Source organism: Myotis lucifugus, unplaced genomic scaffold (genome assembly GCF_000147115.1).
Source record: "Myotis lucifugus unplaced genomic scaffold, Myoluc2.0 scaffold_10012, whole genome shotgun sequence".
NCBI classification, from domain to species: Eukaryota; Metazoa; Chordata; class Mammalia; order Chiroptera; family Vespertilionidae; genus Myotis; species Myotis lucifugus.
The window spans coordinates 1-5,192 of record NW_005881060.1 but is presented as its reverse complement, the minus strand read 5'-3'; the positions used below and the strand labels follow the sequence as shown (position 1 = coordinate 5,192).

General features: G+C 64.4%; 1 non-coding gene across 1 annotated transcript; it reads left to right on the top strand.

Moving 5' to 3' along the window:
* Positions 1 to 271: 271 nt before the first annotated feature.
* On the top strand, positions 272 to 343 carry TRNAY-GUA. The gene has a single exon. It is a non-coding gene; the product is annotated as a tRNA-Tyr (tRNA).
* The last annotated feature ends 4,849 nt before the right edge of the window (positions 344 to 5,192 follow it).

The window sequence follows — 5,192 nt, the reverse complement described above, 5'->3', positions numbered from 1 at the left end:
AGTCCCCGGTGCCCACAGGGACAGGCTGATGTGCTGCGAGAGACCCCAACAGGGCCCCCTCCAGCTCCCAGGCCAGCCCAGGACATTTCCCACCTGGGCCCGGGGAGGGGCGGGAGGTGGAGTCTGAAGGGATGACCACAGGTGCAGGCCACAGGGATGTGTCTGACACCAGCCGCGAGCCTCCTGGGATGGGCCCTCCCATCTTCACAGCAGCGACGCGGTGCCAGCGTCACCCTCACGCCACACGCTCTAAATACAGACTGTGGCCCTCGCCGTGTGGCTCAGTGGATAGAGCGTTGGCCTGTAGACTGAAGGGTCCTGGGTTCGATTCCCAGTCAGGGCACGTGCCCGGGTTGTGGGCTCCATCCCCAATAGGGGATGTGCAGGAGGCAGCCGATCAATGATTCTCTTCTATCATTGATGTTTCTATCCCTCCCTCCCATTCCCTTCCTCTCTGAAATCAATAAAAATATATTAAAATAATCTATAATAATAAAAGCGTAATATGCTAATTAGACCGGACAGCCAAACGACCTTCCGGATGACCTTCCGGACGAAGCCAGGGCGGCAAGGGCCGAGCCCCTTGCACGAATTTCGTGCACTGGGCCTCTAGTAAATAAATAAATACATAAACAAACACAGACCGCGTCTGAGTCCGGGCTCTCCACGCACCGGCCGAGTGGCCGCCGACACATCCCGTAACCTCCGTGCCTCGGGCCTTGTTACCAAATGGGGCTAAGACAGCCTGTGCCTCGGACACGGGCGTCAGACAGCACCTGCCAGGCGGGTAGCGCTCAGCAACGCCGGCTCATCCAGGGGCTGCTATTGGAGCACGAGGGGACCCAGGCCCAGAGGCTCCGCCCGCTCCCTCCCGAGGAGCAGGGGGCACAGGGATGCCACCCCGAACGCAGGAACGCCAGCCACCCCCTCGTATGTGAGGAAACCGAGGCCCAGAAAGGCCCAGAAAGGCCCAGAAAGGCCCAGAAAGGCCCCAGCGGCCCGGCTCTCCCTGCTGAGAGTCCCCGAGGCCCCGCCTTCCTCCCCCGCACGCCCACTCCACTCCCGAGAGACACACCATGAACAGTGTCACCCCAGGGAGCCTGCGCTGGGATCCGCTCTCTCACGCTCTCGAAGACGCATGGCTCTCGGGGCCGGGCCGGCAGCATCCACGCGCTCCCTCGCTGGCGATCAATCTGCAAGAAGGCAGCGCATCGGGCGGTCTCAGCCACCTGCGCGGCTCCCGCTCCAGGCAGGCCGCTCCCCACCCCGATCGCTCTGCGGCCCAGCCTCCAGGCCCCAGTCCACCTTCAGGGGTGGGGGGGCCCGGCCCCTGCCCGCTGAGGCCGGTGACCCGGCCGGGTCCAGCCATGCCCTAGAGCTGCCCGTCCCCGACCAAGAGCCGCGTCCCCAGGCCAGAGAGGGGCCGCCCGTCCTGGCCTCAGATTCCTCTTCTGAGGGAGGAGGCGCTGGGACTGGCTTGTCCTACTGTCAGTTAACAAATGTGAGTGTTTGTTTGTGTCCACAGCAAACGCTGTGTGCGCCTCGTGAGACCACAAACCATGAGAAGGCAGAGCGTAAATCTAAAAATCAGTACATCTCAGGACAGAAACTAAGCAATTAAGGTAGAAGATTGGGGAGATCCACTGGAACCCATTACACACGGGCCGTACAGAAAGGCCCCGTAACTGCACCTAAAACTCTCATCAGACTCCGGGCTTCCTGGCAGCCAAAGGGAAAAGGGAAACTGGGGGGTCTGCAGGGCTCTTTCAGCTCTGGGGGAGGGAGGGGTTCTGAGCCTTGCTGCCCTGAGGGGAGGGCCCAGGACTCCACCCCCGGGATGAATGCGATTCCACGGAAAGTGCTTTGAAAGCCGAAGGTGCTCCCCAAACGGTGACAGGGGCAGGCCCTGCTGCCTGCCGGGCCCCCTCGGCCTGTCTCATTCCGAGTGTTTCTGTGCCGGGTGCTGGAGCACATCTAGTCTGGGGGGGCATCTGACGGAGGGGGGATTGACCGCAGTGAGCTGGGCCCCTGGCAATTTGCTGGGCAAGTGGAGGCCCCAACAGGCCCGCTTGCCCACACGGGTGGGCAGATGGCGCCTCTCTCTTCAGCAGCGTCCCGGGCGCCGATCTCGCTGGGGTGGGACCCCTGTCTTCCGCTTCTTAGCCGCAGGGCTGGCGACCTCTCTCCGAGGGAGGGGCTCACACGCCGGGGGCCCCAGGGTGACGGGGGTGGGGACAGCTCAGCCCACCTGTAAGTTGGGGACCCTGTCCTTGTGCCACCCGTGCGTGCATTGGTCAGTTACCCACCATGCCCGGGGCCGTGGCTAAGCCCTTCCCAGACATAACTCACGCCATCCCCGTAACCACTCGTGGCTGGCACTGCTCGCACCCTATTTCACAGACGGGGTGCAGGGGCCGCCCCGGTCACACAGCCTGGCCGGCCGGAGCCTGTGTCTGAGCCACTGCACGCGGCCTCTGGGGAGCAGGTGCAGCTGAGTGCCGGCTTCTGAGCCCCGGCCCCGGCTGCAAGCACCCCCCGTGGGGTGAGGAGGCAGGGCCTCAGGGCGAGTGTGGGGGAGTGTGGGTGTCGCGCCATTCTGCCCAGGGGACGTCCACGGTGTGTCTCAGGGTGACGGGCCGTGGAGTCGGGAGAGAGCGCCGAGTGAAACTCTCCGAGGGGTATTACGCCGGCCTCACGGAGGAAGGAACTGAGGCTCAGATGGGCACAACGTCTGCCCGGAGATCCCGTGGCCCAGGCGAGGCAGAGCCGCCGTGAGGCCGTGAGGCCGGCCGCATGCCCACACGTGCGGACCAGGCCCACCCGCCCCTCCTCCCCGGTCGCCCTTCCCCTCCCGGGCCCGCGCCCCACTCAGAGGCTGGGCTCGAAAAGTCACAGGAAGGGAGAGGGCTGCGAGGGAGGCGGCAGAGAGAGAGCGGGCGTGGGCCGGGGCCACATGTGCCACCAGCCTGTGCCCGGGCGCGTGCAGCCCAAGTTAGGGGCCGAAAGCTGTTGCTTTTCTCGCATCAGCTGTGCCGCAGCAGAAGGCAGAGCCGAGCCTGCCCGCGGCCGGGGCCGGATTTCAGCTACAGATGGGTCCTCACGTACCCTGGCCGCGGACTGCAGCCGTGTGCCGGGTGTGGCCGGGCAGGAGGGGACGCCACGGCCACGTGCTCCCCGCTGCCCCCGGGGTCTTGGACTCACAAGCAGCTTCCCCGCAACCCCCACCAGGATGGCCTGGAAGCCCGGGGAGGCCCCTCCTGTGTCCCTCACGACAACCCTGTTGGGGGTATGGCTGTGCCCATATCACAGACGGGAAAACTGAGGCTCCAAGAGGCCAAATAACCGAGTGAGTGAGGGCCAAGTCAGGCTCCGAAGCCAGGTCTCTCCACAAAAGAGCAACCCGGGGGCCGGGCACCAAGTCCCGAGGAGAGGACGAAAGGGAGCAGCCCCCACCCATGGGGCCATGCCTGCGGCCACCCTGGGCAAAGCACAGAAACAGCTCCAGCAATTAATCTGTCACCTGCTTGTTTTTAAAAAAATTCTTATATAGCATTACTACATACCAGGCATTGTAGCAAGCAGCTCATGAATATCACCTTCTTTAATCTTTCCAACAACCCTGCGTGGTAAGTGCTACTCTTTTTACTGATTGGAAAACCGAGGCCCAGAGAAGTGACGTGACCAGCCCAAGGTCACTCAGCCAGCAAGCAGCAGAGCCAGGCCGTGGGACTCCTGTGCCCCGCATCCACCGACCACTTCTCACGAGGCTCCAGCTTCGAGTCTCACGCGAAGTATTTTCCGCTCGTCCACGAGAATTCGCCACCTGCCACTGGCCCTGCCACTGCCACCGGCCACCTCCCCAGGAATCACTCGGGGCCTTTTGTTTCCTGCCGCGTGTTCCAGGAGGGGGGCTGCCTGCCGGGAACAAGGAGGAAGGGCCGAGGGCGGGCGGCAGGACCCACCCTGGCAGCCAGGCTGGGCCCTCCCGTGCCCCAGAGCCCCCGTCCGGGGGGTGCTGCCGGGCCCGCTCAGTGGGGCTGGCACAGACCTGTTTCCGAAAGCAGAAAGGGTTCCCTGGTCCTGCCAGGCCAGGCTTGGCCTCTGAATTCCCCTTGGAGGCTATTTTCCTGAACTAGGAAGGGGCTTGTCCCACACTCACGCTATAGTGGAGGGCGGAGGTGCCCGGCGCAGCGCAGAGGGCACTGCCCGGCCGCCTGAGTCTCAAGCCCCGGGCCATTCCGTCCTGCCTGGCGTGGGGAGGGCACGGGCAGGCGCAGGCAGGCACCCATTCCGCGTTTGCTTCTCTTCGGACTGAGTCCTCCCTGCGCCGCCCGTGGTCTTCTCCTGCCCCCCCCCCCTCGTGCCCTGGCACGCCCTGACCCCCATCTCCCCGGGAACCCTTCCTCTCTTGCGTTCTCAGGCCTGGAAGTGGTGGCCGCCCAAGGCACTCACTGCTGCCTGTCCCCGGCCCTGGGTTCGAGCCTTGGTCCCTGACTTCCAGTTGTCTGTGACCTTCCCTTCGCGGAGCCTCAGTTTCCTCATCTGCAAAATGGGATAATGAAGGCACCCACTTCACAGGGAGTCGTGGGAAGTAAATGAAACAATGCGCAGCGAACACAGCTCATGGAAAAGCACTAGTGGCATCACCGTTATTTATTAACCTGGGTCTCCCCTGGGTGAGGGGGCCGCACGGAGACCCTGCCCGGAGGTGTGGCAGCGGCACTAATCTCTGTGATCTGGTCAACGCTCCCCGACAGAAAGGCCCCGCTGTCTGTCTCTAGTGACCAGGCTGACCCACGCCTGCCCTCACCCTGCCCCCACCCTGCCCTCACCCTGCCCTCACCCTGCCCTCACCCTGGCCTCACCCTGCCCTCACCCTGGCCGACCTGCACAACGCCCTGACCTACCTTCTCGGCAGGGATGGCGTCATCTCCTAGGAGCCCCCTGGCCGGCTGAGCCCACCCTGCCTGCCTCTTTAATCCACTCGACCAGTGAGACGGGAATCACCCGCCACAGGTCAGCCCAGACCGCGGAGTTCGGGCCCGAGGCCACGCCGGTGCTCCTGCCAGCACGCCCCGCATCGGTCTGCGTCTCTGAGTTTCGGGGTGTCCATGTGGGCCCCTTCCCGGCCCAACCGCTCGCTGCATGCTCCGAGGGGCAGAGGCCTCACAGCCCCCCCGCGCCCCCCCCTT